Source organism: Geospiza fortis, unplaced genomic scaffold (genome assembly GCF_000277835.1).
Source record: "Geospiza fortis unplaced genomic scaffold, GeoFor_1.0 scaffold106, whole genome shotgun sequence".
NCBI classification, from domain to species: domain Eukaryota; kingdom Metazoa; phylum Chordata; class Aves; order Passeriformes; family Thraupidae; genus Geospiza; species Geospiza fortis.
In genome coordinates this window covers 3213041-3230023 of record NW_005054377.1, presented here as the reverse complement: position 1 = coordinate 3230023, position 16983 = coordinate 3213041, and the positions used below count along the sequence as shown (strand labels likewise).

Sequence of the window (16983 nt, the reverse complement as noted above, 5' to 3'; positions counted from 1 at the left end):
GAAAGAGGAAAGGGAAAAGGAAGATGAAAGGAAAGGGAAAGGGAATTAAATTTGAATGGAATCGAATGGAAAAATATTTTTCCATTTTATGGAGGAAGGGAAGGGAAATTAAATTTGATTAGAATGGAATGGAAAATTCTTTTTCCATTTTCTGGTGACAGCCATACAGAGGACAATCTGAAAAAGCCTTCTGGAGTGTGTGCAGGATTTGGAGCTATTTTCAGTGCGTTCTCCTAATACATAAATACACCATTTTTGGCCAGCATTAGACAACCCAGGATGTTCATTCAGCACCAAACAGCTTTTCATATTTTGCTTACAGATGTTCAGAACAATTCTGTTGCTGTGTATATTCATAAGCTTTTAGAAATCTGCATAGCTCAAGTGGCACTGAAATCAGAAGGGAAGAACTCTGCTGTTGTTATTCATAAACTGGGGATGTACAATTACCATATAAAATACGCAGCTAACGATGATTTCCTTAAAAACAGGGTCGTTTATAGGCTTGTGGTTCAGGCTGTTCACATGTGAGCAGGTCATTTGGGTTTGCTTTCAGTTGTTTTCTTTATTTATCTTCAGTGACTGGAATGTAGAGAAAAATAAAGCATGTCTGGTTATTATATGATATTAGTTAGAAGGCTGAGATTCAGTGAATTAAACCAATTTATAATCTTGTCAATTCTCATCTTTCTGAGGCGTTTTCTCTCATGCACAAATCACAATTTCTAATAGTTAACAATTCAATATAAAAATGTGCCACAGAGACTTTGTTTCTGCTCTGAGTTATGTAAAATATTTGGCTGTGAAGTTGTTTCACATCTCCTAAGTAGAAAATCCATGTTTTTCTGAGAAATACTACTGCCTCTTCCGTAGGAATTATTCTTTTGACTGATTCTTCCATATTGGATTTCCAATTCTCCTTAAAACGCCTTGGCTTCCAAAGGTCGCCTGGAAGGCTTCTAAACAGCTGATGGAAGAGAGTGGAGAAAGGGAAAATTAATTTCTTGCTCTCTTACCTCCTGGTCCTGTGGTCAGCTGGTGATTTCCCAAGTTAATTCCATAAGCCCAGAGCAGGGTGGTGGTTGGGATGTTGTTATTTAAGAGTGGAAAGGTGTGGGGAGGGTTTGGCTGGGTAATGTGGGGTTAATTTTACATATTTGTGCATGAACTGTTGATATTAATGCCAACAATGGGAAATCTGATGGGAATTTTTCAGGAGTTGTTGGTAGCAATAGAGAAATAAATGTAATATAGGAAAGTTCTTGGCTTCTTGGATTTGACCTTCCCTAAGAAGAAAGTCCTGTGACAAACTATCAGCTATGTTCATGGAATCCTAGAATCTTGGAATGATTTTGGGTGGGAAGGGACCTAAATACTCATCCCATTCTACCCCTTACCATGGGCAGGGGCACTTCCCACTATCCCAGGCTGCTCCAAGCCCTGTCCAACCTGGCCTTGGACATTTCCAGGGATCCAGGGGCAGCCACAGCTTCTCTGGGAATTCTATTCAAGGTCCACATTCCTGAATTCCTTCGCAAATCCCATCCATCCTTGCCCTGTGGCAGTGAGAAGCCATTCCCTGTGTCCTGCAGAAAATATAAATTGATGATGAAATTGCAGTTATTGTCCATTGATTACAGAGATAACCAGAGCTCTTGGACTTGGGTTCCTCACCTAAATCAGGCTGGTGGCTCCAAGCCCCATCCAGCCTGGGCTTGGACACTTCCAGGGATCCAGGGGCAGCCACAGCTTCTCTGGGAATTCTATTCCAGGGCCTCACCACCCTCACAGCCAAGAATTCCTTCCCAATATCCCATCTATCCCTGCCCTCTGGCAGTGGGAAGCCATTCCCTGTGTCCTGTCCCTCCATGCCTTGTCCCCAGTCCCTCTCCAGCTCTCCTGGAGCCCCTTTAGGCCCTGGAAGGGGCTCTGAGCTCTCCCTGGAGCCCTTTCCAGGTGGACATTCCCAGCTCTCCCAGCCTGGCTCCAGAGCAGCAGGACTGTGATGAATTTGTGACTCTCCTGATGTTCCGGCATGGCCTTGCATTCCTTGGAGAACCCTTCAGCTGGACACTACAGCACTCTTCCAAAGTGGCTCTGGCTCTCCAAAGTGTTTAAAGGTATAATTAAACTACAAACATTCCCTTCCCTTTCTGCAGCTTGTAAAAAGGGATCTGAAGGTTTCAATGGACAGGAACTAAGTCCTCAAGATTAAAGTTTCCAAGCAGTAATGAGAGTGGCTCAGAACATTTTCTTTTGTTATTAAATTGCTGTCAAGAGAATAGATTCCTGTTGTGCCTTTGTCTGGTCTTTTTTTTTAAATCCTTATAAGAACAGGATATAGGAATTTTAATGACTGTGAAGAATCTCAGTGTTCACCATGCCCTTGATCTGTGCCTTGATAGGATTGGCCAATTGCTCCACCTCTCCCCTTTTTTTCCCCCCCAGTTCACCTGTGAGAAAGGAAGGAAAGGTCAGCCAAAGTACAAAATACTGCATCAATCAAAGTTAATGTCATGAAATGTGGGAATTACTGTTTTGTGTTTTTTGTAGCAATTGAAGAACAGGATTTTGTAGAAAATCTGTAATTTTTCTTAACTAGAACAGTTGGAACAAGTTGTGTCTCTGCAATCATGAGATTATCATCCTAGGGTCCTCCTGGATGTGCATCTAAACCTTGATATGACCCTAGAAACTATAATTTGTCCTCCATTGAATTGCTAAGTCATGAAATGAAATGGATGTAGCAATTTCACTTCAAAAATAATTTGGAAAGGTGATGGCAGATGCTGCTGTAACGATAAAACCTTGGCAACAAGAACCCAACAGATGCACTGAATTTCACTTACCTGCTCTTCTGCAGCTCTACCTCCAAATTTTCAAAGCTGACACTACTGATACATGGTTATTTTTCAGCAGAGAAGTTGACCAAGAAAACTTTATTACACCTTAAAATGCAGGATGCAGGAATGGAGTCTGTAAATTTGTCATTTAAAAATGAAAGGCAGAATAAATATGTATTTTTTGTGGTAAAGAAATGATAAGTAAATTTGCCATTGCCTGAAAAACAAAAAGCTCCTTGTCCACAAGGGATGGCAGCAGCTCTGCTGAGGGAGCTCTGCTCCATCTGTAATCAAGGCTGAGTTCATTTTCCATCTCAGAATTTGACTTCTCAGGGTCAATGTCTTGTCTGGTTCAGGCTTGAAGAAACCTAAGTGATATTTATTATTTAGATACCTGATTGTGCCTCGTAGCAAATTTAAAATCCTCATAGCCTCACTGCTGTCCTCTGCTCCTTTCATCTGTTTATCCAAGCATTGCCCACAATCACAGGATTGGGTTGTAGCAGCAATATAAATTCCAAATATATTATTTATTATTAACAACTTTATTTGAATTGTATTCCACTGAGATGTGTTGTTTCCATCTTTCCCGTCTTCTGCTTTATTAAAGATATATACAAGATGAAAATGTGGCAGCCCCAGAGGTTGAAAGAGCCATTACAGAGCAAGTCAAAGACAAAATCTTCTGACCTGGAGCCTACAGGAAGCTCCCAAAGGAGCTTCATTTTCACAGGAGACTCCATGCAGGATTGGGCCGAGATGTTCCCCGTGTCACTGGGCTTCAAAACAGAGGATGCAGCACAGAGCTGCTTCTTTTTAACTATCAGAACACGCTGTGTTTGTGAAAATGGTGTTATAAAAAAGCTCAGTGCTGCTGTTGTGGCTGGTGGCGGGGGGGTTCCTGCTTTTTGGTTTTTTGCTGTGGAGACCTTGTAAAGAAAAAATAAGCTACAAAGGCGGTTAGTCTGTGTTCAGACTGTGCTGCCAGAACTGGTGGTTACTACACGTGGTAGATATTGGGAATAAATCCTTCCCTCCGAGGGTGGGCAGGCCCTGGCACAGGGTGCCCAGAGAAGCTGTGGCTGCCCCTGGATCCCTGGAAGTGTCCAAGGCCAGGCTGGATGGGGCTTGGAGCAACCTGGGGTAGTTTCCATGGCAGAGGAGGTGGAAAGAGATGGATTTTAAGGTCTCTTCCAGCCAAACCACTGTCTATGAAACCAGGGAGAAGCTGCAGCTCTTGGGAGACCATGACTCTGGAATTAAAGCAGGTGATGAAACATGTTGGTATTTTTCCTGCTTTTCTTCTTTACTGTGGCTGTATTCCTGTTCTTTTGCTGCTCCTGCTGCTCATTCTCCCAGGTGATATCTTCCTTCCTTTCAGGCACAGCGCTGAAATGCTGTGGTGTCAGTGTGGATATGCCTGATAATGTATTTTTCCTGAAATTGGGAGAGCGCTGCAATTACTCTGTGCAAACATCACCCCCTCTGACTTGCTTGTTTTATGGAACATCTTCCTGTGCTGGCATAAAAAACTTTAGAAATTAACTCTTGTCTCACTGAGGTAATTAAGATTTTGAATAATTCTGCAAGTGACCTGCACAATTTCTAGGTGTTGGATGAATAATGAAATTATCAAACCACTGTAGTTTAACTTCTATTTGCTCAGCTGTGCCCAAGCTGTTGCAGTTCAGCTTTTAATAAGTAAATTTTGATAGAGAAGTTGTCTCACCTTTGCAGACACTCACACTTTTACCTGAGCTTCCTCCAGGTGAGGAGAATTTGGCCCATGAGGAAGACAAGAACTTGATTCAGTGAAAGGAAAGGCAAAACCTTTGGATCCTCATGGCTGTCATGCACTGCAGCAACAGCAATCTAAAGGATATTTGGAGAAGGATTTTGGGGAAAGCCAGAGCTCAGGGGTGTTCCTGGATTTCCTCATGGATTTGTTGTGGGCTAAGATTTGAGCACATCCATTGTAGGTGAATTTTTTGCAGGGAGACAAAAGAAACAAAAGCCTTTCAGAAGCTCTGGTCACTAAAGAAGGGCAGATTGTGGAGATGGGATTAGAGGAGGTGTAGGATGGCACCTGCAAACTTCTGGATGAAACATCAAAACCTATTGCAAAGTAGAATCCATCCCTTTGTGTCTTTCAGGTTGGAAGCCCTGGGTGTAAGCAATGGAAAAGACTCATCCAATTTTTATCTGAACACCCAGAACTATGGAAATTCCACCATTTCCATCTGTGGGCAACTTCCCCACAATAATAGGGCACAGCCCCTCTCTTAAATGATTTGTAGGACTCGGTTAATTCTTTTTAACACTGCAGCAGAGATTTTTGCCTGCAGAGCCCCAGGGATCACCCACAAGGCACCCAAAATGTTTCTGACAAAAGATAATTGAGGTACAGCTCAGTCTCCTGCTGGTTTTTGCTCATTGACTTCAAAACCCTTTCCAAAAATTGTGTCTGGGACCTGGCTGCTCCTACAACAGGGACAGGAAGGAGGGTGAATCACTCTTCTCCTGACCCCAGGATGTTTAATGGAATACCTTGGCCATTGCTGGGATAACTGGGTCACTCAAAGGTTTATTTTGCCCTTCACTTGGGAACCAAATCCCCTTTTAATTTAAGCTACTTTTCTGGAAATTCCTTGGGTATAGGATGTCAGAAAAGGAATAAAAGGAAGGGAGGATCTTGGACTGTTTGGAATGTACCTGCTGTGCTGATTCACACCAAGGATGCAGCTGATCTAAGAATCTACTGCAGCAGAAATCAGAATGACTTGGGCTGGATGGGGCTTGGATCAGCCTGGGCTAGGGTCAACTGGACCTGGATCAACTTTAGGGTCCCTTCCCACCCAAACCAGACCAAGTTCTGTCTTCATTTACCTCCCAGCTTCCAGGTATTAATGATTTAGTCTTTAATCATCACTGATGACCTTTTCCGTATCAATTTGTTTATCCACCTCTTTAATATGATTTTATTCCTGGCATTCACAAATAGGAGGGGAAATTGGGGGTTCATTAACTCCAGTGCTGAGCCCGTGCAGGAAGTTTCAAAGAGAACTTGTTAAAGGATATTTTGCTAAAGGTTAATTCCTGGCAGCTACAAATCAACATGTCTGGAAATTAAGCATTTATTCTGAGGAGGAAGGAAAAATTTCCTTTACTGATAGTCTTCCCTTATTTATGAGTATTCCGTAGTGATGTGCTGTACCTTTGTACCATCAGTAGGGCTCAGAGCAATAGGTGAGCTGGGAAGTGGTGAAAAAACAAGGTAATGGGGGAATAAAAAGACAGAACTGCCACAGGAGGTCTGAAAATATCACTTATGCACAAGGCTGCTGTCAGGACGTGCTGTTTCTTACCCAGTACTTCAAATAGTTGCTGTTATTCATCTACTCAGGATTAACACTGTGATGTGAACTGTGGCCACCAGCACTAGAACAGTTTGGTGTGTTGGTGAAAATGAAGTTATCAACAAGCTCACTGTTGTTATGGCAGCCAGTGGGGTCCCTTACTCTTTGTATTTCTTGTACTTCTTGTACTTGAAGTACTTCTTGTTTTTGCGCTGGAGACACTTGTAAAGTAAAAATAAGCTACAAAACCACTTACTGAGTCTACCAAACTGTGAATTAGGGAGGGACCTTAAGGTGATCTGGTTCCTGCAGCACTCAGAGCAAACCTGATTTCTACGTGGATGAGGTCACCTCAGGCTGGTTGCTTTGTCCACATCTCCAGGCTGACCTTAAATTTGTCCTTCCAAAGGAGGAGAAGCTGCCTGCCTTAGATGGAACCCTCTTGGAGCTCTTAAAAATCAGCTGAAGAATTGTCCTGTTTGTCTTCCAAAGCAGCTTCTTTGTTAAAAGCAAAAGGAAAACACTCAGAAGTATCTGAAGGGAGCCTACAAGGAAGATGGAGAGGGAATTTTTACAAGAGCCTGGAGGGACAGGACAAGGGGGAATGGGTTTACAGTGACAGAGTAGGTTTAGATGGGATAATACTGGGAAGAAAATTCTTCCTTCTGAGAATGCTGAGCAGCTGGGATGGAATTCCCAGAGAAGCTGTGGCTGCCCCTGGATTCCTGGCAGTGTCCAAGGCCAGGCTGGACAGGGCTTGGAGCAAGCTGGGATGGGGAAAGGAGTCCCTAGCCATGGCAGGGGTGGGAATTTTAAGGTCTCTTACAACCCAAATCATTCTAATTCCATGATTCTATATAGCCAGGACTCCTCTTAGACTTGTACTTAGCAGGAAATATTTTGCTCTGAGGAGCTCAGTGCACTCTTTGCACTGCCCCGCTCTTGCTTTCAACCCTTCTGAGATGTTTTGTCTGTACTGAAATTCCCAACCACCCTTTTTAAATCCATGGATCCTAGGAATGCTCTGTCCGGGAAGAATCAAGAAGGAATCATGAGGTTTCTCTGCCTGGAGACATTTCTGTGCCTGTTACTGAGCCCAGAAAAGCTCTGTGGCAGTGGCAGTGTCTGTGTTCCCACATGTGCCCACAGTGTGTCCACACACATCAAATGTTCCTGGGAAAACAAACCCAAATCCCAACATTTGTCCAACTGCAGTTTTTTGTCGACTCCTTCCCCTCTCAGCTTAATCCAGTGTTTACTCAGTCAAGTGATTCAATTAGGAGCTGTTTTTATTTTCTTTCTGAGGAGTGAAGAATGTTAATTGTAGCTGAAATGCCTTCGAGTGATTCTCTCCTAATGTCACATTTCCATAAAATCTAGGAAAGCTTTGCTTTCTGCAAAGGGAGTGCAGCAGCAGAACAAAAAATGCTAAAAAAGTGGGTTTAATGTTCTGAATGCTGGACTTGGCGTGGACTGGGACCCTGGTGGGGAAAGCAGAGGAAAAAAAGAAGGTCCTTTACTCCCAAAGTGTTGTGTTAGACTGAGAGAAAAGACAGCAGGTTGTGCAGACAGTTGGAGAAATCAAAGCTTAGGAGAATTAAAATTAATATGAAAAGCCATGATCTCAGTGTGTACAGAAATGTCACTGCCTGGGTTGGAGTAGAGAGGAAGGGAATGGAAAACAGCTTTAATTCTGCTGTCCTTGGGTTCCCAGGCTGTTACTGGGGTTTCACCGGATCATGATTGTGACCATGTTCACAGTGGTCTTAGGATGAGGGAAGAGATGAGGATCTGATTCCGTGTTTCAGAAGGCTTGATTTATTATTTTATGATATATATTACATTAAAACTATACTAAAAGAATAGAAGAAAGGATTTCATCAGAAGGCTAGCTAAGAATAGAGTAAGAAGGAATGATAACACAGGTTTGCGGCTCAGCTCTCTGTCTGAGCCAGCTGGGCTGTGATTGGCCATTAATTAGAAACATCCAACATGGACCAATCAAAGATCCACCTGTTGCATTCCACAGCAGCAGATAATCAAAGTTTACATTTTGTTCCTGAGGCCTCTCAGCTGCTCGAGAGGAAAAAATCCTAAGGAAAGGATTTTTCATAAAAGATGTCTGCGACACATGATATGGATGGGGTTAGTCCTTCCTCTCAGGGATCTTGTAAACCATGAAAAACGGAGCTGCATTCCTGTTGCTGGTACTTCATGGCCTCCATGCATGGAATCAGTAAAGCAGGAAAAGCTGGAAAATCTGGGAAAAAATCTGATTATCATCGAGTCCAAACATCAGCTAGCACCACCAGCAAACCATGTCCCCAAGTGCCACATCCACACATTGTTTGGACACTCCAGGGATGGTCACTCCACCCCGGCCCTGGGCAGCCTGAGCCAGCGTGTGATAACCCTTTCCATAAAGAAATTGTTCCTAATATCCAGCCTAAACCTCCCTGAGGCAGCTGGAGGATGTTTTGTTTCATCAGAAGAGTGACACCACCTCCCTGCACCCTCCTGTCAGTGTCTTGTAGAAAGCAAAAAGGTGGTCCGTGACCTGGGATTAAGGAGATCCTGATTTATCCTGGCTACAAATTTGTTTTATTCATCCTGAGAGGTGACAGGTACCATGGGCTAAACTGAAAGTTTAAATTATCACTGACTGTCATAATTACACATTGTTTACTTCTTTTTTTCCCTTTATTTTTTTCTCACTTACTGATTTTTTGTGTTATAATGGCTTAGATTTTTATTTGGAAAGGACACAAGGCTTAATCATGTCATTCCCTCTGCTGAATGCTGTGAAAATTCTTTGTTCCAAGTCAAATGGAACACCATTATAGCACACTTATCATCTCCTAAAAAAGTAATAAATTGGGTCAAACTGATCCTAGACATAATTCTGCTGATGTTAATGGTGTTACATCAGGAAGAAATTTCTCTCAGCCTGTTAATAGGATGATAAGATAAAAATGTGGCTACCAAGGAGCAAACAGACCTTGGAAAAAGAAGTTCCACTTTCACTGATCCTGCCCTGTTTCTGCAATGTTTTGAAGCTACAAAGCATTGCAAGAGTGCTAAATATTGACATTTTTTGCTATTGTTATTATTATCTGAATGGGCTGGTGATGGTGGGGGAAGTGGTCAGGATTCTATTCCATCCTTCTGCTTTGAAATTTTTAGCTCCAGCAGAGCTGACCCTGAACCAGTGGTAGGTGCAGATGGGACCATTATTTTTCACCGCTTCATTTATTTTGTTTTAACAAATGGTTTCATTTTCTCTCCTGCCTCGTTGCTCTGTGTTCAGGGCCAGCTCAACCCTTCTGCAGGTGTTCAGAGGTGTTCAAAGACAGGAGCAATGTGTAATGAGCTCTCCCCTCATGTCCCATCTGCCTTTGTGAGCCGGTCAGAAGTCTTTAGGTGAAGCTAAAATTAAATGGAAATGTATAGGCTGGGATCTGGTGTCTTTAGTCTGAGCTGAATTTAGGCTGGGAAGCAAAAGGAAAGTAGGATCCAGTTTGTATTAACTAGGTCAGATTTTGGGTGGAGAGAGGGCCTTCTTCCTTCTTCTACTAAACGTGCAGCAATATGTAATCCAAAGGGGAAAATGGAATCCATACACAAATAATCCAAATAATCCAAAATGTGGGAATAGAAGCAAACGAGATTCTTGCACAGGGAAAAGCAGAGATTTGGCTTCCCACAGTGTACCTGGCATGAAGCTGCTGCCAGGTGCATCAGCCCAGATGTTAACTCTGGGAATGGATTCCAGGACCTTTCCTTTCTGTCTCCTCTTCTTCTCCCTGCCAAGATTGCCCCAAGCAGTAGAAGAAAACAAACTTCTTACCTGGCTCCTGGTGTCCAGGGAAGGGAACAGAGCTGGGAAAGGGGCTCAGCCTGGAGAAAAGGAGGCTCAGGGGGGACCTTGTGGCTCTGCACAACTCCCTGACAGGAGGGGACAGCCAGGGGGGTTGAGCTCTGCTCCCAGGGAACAGGGACAGGAGGAGAGAAAACAGCCTCAAGCTGTGCCAGGGGAGGTTCAGGATGATTATTAGGAAAAATTCCTTATGGAAAGACTGGTCAAACATTGGAAGGGGCTGCCAAGGTGGAGTCCCCATCCCTGGAGGGATTTAAAGGCCACGTGGATGTGGCACTTGGGGACATGGATGAGTGGTGGCCTTGGCAATGCTGGGGAACAGTTGGACTTGATGATCTTGGGGGGGCTTTTCAAACCGTGATGATTTTATAATTTTATAATCTCACACTTGGGTCTCAGCAGTGGCCTGGCTTTACCAGGACATGTGAGGAATGTGCTTCCTGAGCATTTCCCCTACACCTGGAGTTAAGAGACTTTCAACAGAATATTCTCTTATTTTGAGAGTCCTTTGGGATCCAGACTGCAAATGCCCTGGGCAGGTGTTTGAACCAAGAACTGTCACACCAAAATTTGGCAATATTTTGCGACCAGCTCCCACAGTTCCAGATCTAATTAACTAGGAAGAGCAAAATACTTTTCCTGGTCTTTCCCAAAAAATTTACAGACTCCAACCCAAGTCTCTAAAGATTAGCAGTATCTTTCATGTACAGCAGTTGAGATTTATGGAACTTTGCATAATAAAGAGAATAATTTCTATGGCCTGCTTGAGGGATGACTATTTCAGGCAGCTCTGGAAAATAAAATAATGAATTAAAAATGGCACAGCTTTGCAGCAGAACTGCATTTGTTGCTCCTGCTTTTCTTCCAGGCAGTTTTGATCCACCCAAGTGCAGGAATAATCAGTGTCACAGCAGATATGGAAGGCAAATCCTGCAGACCAACTGAGTGGAAAGCCGAGTGTCTCCCTGCATATTCATCTATTTATCGCCTCTGATTCTCCTCTAATTCCTTTATTTTCCATATGATAATGGACTTTTCTCCATGCACACCCATTGTTCCCATGAAACAGGATTTGTCTGCACACGAGATGTTCATATAACGTGTGAGGGCAGAATTCATCAAAACAATTGAGCTGCAAGCAGGGATCTCACTGAGTTGCTTTTTGCCTCCTTTATTCCCATCTTTTCTGCATTTGAATTGTTAAACAGGAGCTCTGCTGCAGTGTCAAAGAGTGCCTTACAAAAGCTGTTGCCATAGAATTACACCTAGAAATGAGTTCTTTATAAATCAGCGGCACGACAAGTGGTTATTTATTTGTACTCAGGTCTATTTAACAGCTCTTCATTACAAGAATGGCCCAGAGTCTGAGGAACAACTTACCCATTACAGCTCCTGCTCCCTGTGTGTTCCATAAAGAGAAGATACAACTTTGCACACATTTTCAAAGAGTTCTCAGAAAATAACTCCCTCTTTTCTCACCTCTTTCAGGAATCCCTGAACTGCCCCTGTGCTTGTCACATCAACAACACCAATCTCTTTGGGATCCCAGAAGGGTTTGGGTGGGAAGTGACCTTAAAGCTCATCCCACCCCATCCCCTGCCATGGGCAGGGACACCTTCCATGATCCCAGGTTCATCCAAAACCCGTCCAACCAGGCCTTGGATGATTCCAGGGATCCAGGAGCAGCCACAGCGTCTCTGGGCACCCTGTGGGCCTCACAGGGAATTGTTCCTCAGAGGGAAAAATTCTTTCCCAATATCCCATCTATCCCTGCCCTCTGGCAGTGGGAAGCCATTCCCTGTGTCCTGTCCCTCCATCTCTTGTCCCCAGTCCCTCTCCAGCTCTCCTGGAGCCCTTTTAGGTTCTGGAAGGGGCTCTGAGCTCTCCCTGGATCCTTCTCCTCTCCAGGTGAGCACCCCCAGCTCTCCCAGCCTGGCTCCAGAGCAGAGGGGCTCCAGCCCTGGGAGCATCTCTGTGGATTCCTCTGGACTCTCTCCAGCAGGTCCAGGTCCTCGTGCTGTTGGCCCCAGGGCTGGAGGCAGCTCTGCAGGTGGGGTCTCACCTGAGAGGGGCAGAGGGGCAGAACTTCCCCCTTCCCCTGCTGGCCATAAAACCCCTTTTGAAACCCTTCCTGGGAATGGAGCTTCTCCCTGGCAGCAGCCAAAGCCATTCCCATTCCATTCTGAGGACAGCACAGGTGTCTCAGGGGATGTGCTGGGATCTGTTTTCCTCCCCTTCACTGCTCCTGCCTCTCTGGTGTTCCTCAGCAGTGGTTCCCTGCTGGAATTTGCCTGGCAGCCCTTCGGAGCAGGATGGGAGGAGGAGCAGTGTTGCTCTAGCACATGAAACAACACAAGCACACACTCTGCTGTTCTCGAGGTGAAAAAAAGGGAAGTTTGTTTTCTGACTCCAACATTGATAGATTTCCAAAAGTGACAGTGGATTGGAGGGTGAAAGTGCCACCTCTCCAATGACACTGGACAAACCAACAGTCCATCCGATTTCTCCTCCTCCATAAAAGAATGCAAAACAATGAGTTATGTACAGAAAGCGTGTGAGAAAGTTTGCTACAAGAATGTAAACATCAGAAGGCTTAGAAAATCTTAAAAAATCAGGACAACAGAGCAGGGGCAGCTGGGCTGTTACTTGCAGATTCAGTTCCTTCGCTTTCGTTCCTGGCTCCAAGGCTGACTTTGGGTGACCTTCATCTCTTCCTGCCCATTGTCCTCACTCATGATAAAAAGGGAGATAGTTTATCTTATCTTCTAAGGGGCTTTGAAATCCATGGATATATGGATTTTTCTGGGACTGAGTGTTGGAGGAAAGCACAGGCAGCAAGGGGAAGGAACTCAGAAGTTGTGTTTTCTCTCCTGGGGTCACAGAGAATTTTAGCTGATATATTTTGGTGTTTATATGTGGTATTTTCGGGGTCCCCTGTCGTGGGGAGGAAAGATGAATCTGATTCCATCTTCTTAGAAGGCTAATATATATTATATTATATTATGCTATACTTTACTATACTAAGGAATAGAGAAAGGATACTTACAGAAGGCTTAACAAGATACTAATGAAAACTCGTAACCCTTGCAGAGTCGCAACACAGCCTGACTGTTATTGGTCATTAAGTAAAAACAATTCACATGTTGGAGAAACAATCTCCTAACCACATTCCAAAGCAGCAAAACACAGGAGAAGCAAATGAGATAATATTGTTTTCCTTTTTCTCTGAGGCTTCTCAGCTTCCCAGGAGAGAAATCCTGGGCAAAGAGGATTTTTCAGAAAATATGATGGTGACATTTATACATCTAAATTATTTTATTCAGCTGAAGATGAAATATAGATCTGAATATTTTCTTAATTTCAATCTCTGTTTTAAAGTTGTGATTCCTCTCAGGTCCTGTAAGATGAAATAGATGCTCCAGTGTGTAATATAAAATCTTCTTTGGGCATCTTATAATTGTCCACATTTTGCAATATTTAATATTACATTGAATGTCTGCCCCCCAAACTGCTCTGTATTTTTAACTCAAACATTATTTTAATTGAAATTAAAGGTTTCAGACAGATCTTTACAGCTCTGCAGAATGTGACTTTCCGGCTTCATTCATTCCTTACATATGGAGTGAAAATTCACTAAGTTCATTGGATTTACTTTTAATTTCTAATCAAGTTACTGACAAAATATCTGCCCCTGAAGCTCTTGTAATTTTAATATTAAATATTATAAAAATGTATTAGCAAATGTAATGTTAGTTTTAATATTAAAATGTAGATGGACTGTACCATGTTGTCTCCTTCACTGACAACTTTCTATGAAGATTGGGTTTTAAAACTCATTCTCCTACAGAAATGTTTGAAAAACGTTTTAAACCACTTCTCCAATGAAGGTTTTTATTCCCCCTAGAAGTATTTAAAATACTTTTTAAAAAAAATCTGAGTTGAATGCAGAAGCATTTCAGTGCTACAAGCCAAGGCAAATCTAATTTCATTGCAAAATTCCTCCATTTACAAAAATAATAATAATAATAATAATAAATACGTTCGGCAGGGGGAAAAAAAATCCCAAAGCCAGAAATTTCTGCTTTTGCAAGGATAGTGTTGGTGGTGGTGCCATTCCCTTTGAAATAATTCCTCCCTAATTGGTATCCCAATGTAATGGGTAAGTGAACATATTTCACAGCAGCAGCTGTTGGATGTTCAATGACTGGAAAATACGGCGCTGGTGAAGTGTGTGGAGTGCTCATCCCATCAGGAGGAGTAAGTTAATCATACACAATTCACTGAGCACTGGAGCTGCATTTGCAGAGCAGGGGCTGCCTTTTAATTGTCGCGGGCCCTTTTTCAATATCTTGCAGGATCTTTTGTCTCAGCCGTAGCAGTTTTGGTTGCATCCCTAAAACTGTCAGTCTTCCTTAATTTTGCAAGGGCCTAACAATTCCTCCTTCACAATGCAGCTTAAATTGGACCAGATGCTGCATCAATAGAGCAGTCTGCCCATCTCAGAGGCATTAAGCCCAAAATTATTTAGAAAATTGAAGCCTTTAACATACTCTGGATTAATGTGATTAAGTAGAGCTTGCTTTGATTCATAGCCATCTATTCCTTTATTAATAGCCATTTCATCAACAGGAGCAGCACATATGGGGACAAGATGACTGAAAGTTAAATTGATTGCTGGAAGCCTGGAAGAAAAGCATTTAATGTTTCAATAATAACTGATGTAAGACTTCACTGCGGGGCATTTTGGATAGATTTAGACCAGCTTATAAGCACAGTATTTATTAGTATCTTTTAATTTTTATTATAAGCTTGCTAAATGCAAGTTGGTGGGGTTTCTTTTGTATTATTTTTATTTTTAATCCCATCTTTAATTCTGTGGATTTGTAAAGGAGAGTCTCTCATGTGACTGATAACAGCTGGGCCAGGCCATAGCAGAGTCGGGACTTCTGGAAGGCTTAGGAAGAGATAAAATATAAGAGAGGATAATTTGTTATGATTATTTGCACACATTTCTGATCCTTGAACCATTCCAGGTGCTGAAGAAGTGTGTGAGAGCTCTTGTATGACCCATAATACAGGAGGGGCATCCCTCACATGCTTTCACCCCATTTGTGGGGAGGCTTCATGTTTGTCCTGTTTGTCCTGCCTCATCTCCCAACTCAGGAATTATATCTGTGCAAATTTATACATGGAATAATAATAAAAAAATAATTTAAAAATATAAAAAATTATTAAAAAAATTAGTTGAATAGAATGACAGAATTCCACACTGGACTTTAAAGCTCATCCCATTCCAACTCCTGCCATGGGCAGGGACACCTCCCACTGTCCCAGACTGCTCCAAGCCCTGTCCAGCCTGTCCTTGGACACTGTGAGTGTAGGGAGAGAGGCACTTACAGGATGATCCAATACCATGGAGGGACCGTTCCAACAATTGACAAAGGAAGAAATCGAATCCCAGCACCTGGGACAGCTCCCAGTACTGTGTATTTGCAAGTAAAATCACTCCTAAATTCTGCTAAAGGTATTTAAGATGCCAGAGTTTCTCGGTATGTTCAGACTGGTCTGATTCACCTAAAATAAATCTCTGATTTAAAATGGAGAATGATGAGAATGAGCTGTGATTTGTGGCTATAATTACAGTCAAGGAGTAGGATCCTGGAGATTGGGGTTGGACATCTTTACTCCAAGTTCTCATGGGAAGCAGGACCATCTCCAACACTCATCAGGCCATCAAGGCAATTCAGGAACAGCTCCAGGGTGGAGGTTACAGAAGGGATACACTGCAGGATGGTCCCTCTGATGACAGAGGTTCTCCAAATGTCCTGCTTGAGCCTTCCACCTTGTGGGATATGGCTGTTGTCATTTGCTGGGCTCCCTATCCCTGCTGAGAAAAGCAAATGTGGAGCTGCTGGAATGAATCCAGAGGAATCCACGGAGATGCTCCAAGGGCTGGAGCCCCTCTGCTCTGGGGCCAGGCTGGGAGAGCTGGAGGTGGTCACCCGGAGAGGAGAAGGATCCAGGGAGAGCTCAGAGCCCCTTCCAGGGCCTAAAGGGGCTCCAGGAGAGCTGGAGAGGGACTGGGGACAAGGCATGGAGGGACAGGACACAGGGAATGGCTTCCCACTGCCAGAGGGCAGGGATAGGTGGGATATTGGGAAGGAATTGCTGGCTGTGAGGGTGGTGAAGCCATGGAATAGAATTGGAAGAGAAGCTGCGGCTGCCCCTGGATCCCTGGGAGTGTCCAAGGCCAGGCTGGATGGGGCTTGGATCAACCTGGGATCATGGAAGGTGTCCCTGCCCATGGCAGGGGTTGGAATGAGGTAATCTTTATTCTCCCTTCCAACCCAAACCCTTCTGTGATTTCAATGATATCCTAAGAAGATAAATAATGTCAAGCATTTCCCCCTCAGTGTTAGAAAACTGCATTTTATTCCAGGTCGGATTTATGTAACTTCAGCTTTTGGCCATGGGATCTTCCAGTGCAGCAAAACCAGAGCTCATTTCAATGTAAGAAAAAAAAATCTTCAAGGCTTGTTAGCTGTGAGAAAGGAAATTTGTGCCCCTCCTTTTGTCAGAGTTGTTGTTCCTAAATTCCAAGGAATTCTCCAAGTATTAGGGATGTACAAATCCATAAATGAGAGCACAGTGATCCACATTACTTCCATATATTAATTCCATGACTTTTGGGTTTTTTAATAAATTAACAATAGGTTTTTTTTTTCTCATTGTCTTCTTTGGTCATCCAAATTGGTCATTCCTTTTTGGAGAAGTAAATGTCACAGAATACTAGTTTCACTTGAATTAAAAATCCCTTCTTCGCTGAAATGATCCCCTTTAAATGGGAATGTAAAAAGGATACAAGTGATGTGTAGTTGAAAACTCTTGTTTTGGGGCTGGTTGAACA

At 43.2% G+C, this 16983-nt stretch overlaps 1 protein-coding gene across 1 annotated transcript in view; it reads left to right on the top strand.

Annotated features, from left to right (window-relative positions):
* The window catches only part of MSRA (methionine sulfoxide reductase A), a 223944-nt gene that overhangs the window by 96453 nt on the left and 110508 nt on the right, over positions 1 to 16983 (top strand). The gene's annotated exons all lie outside the window — the stretch shown is intronic.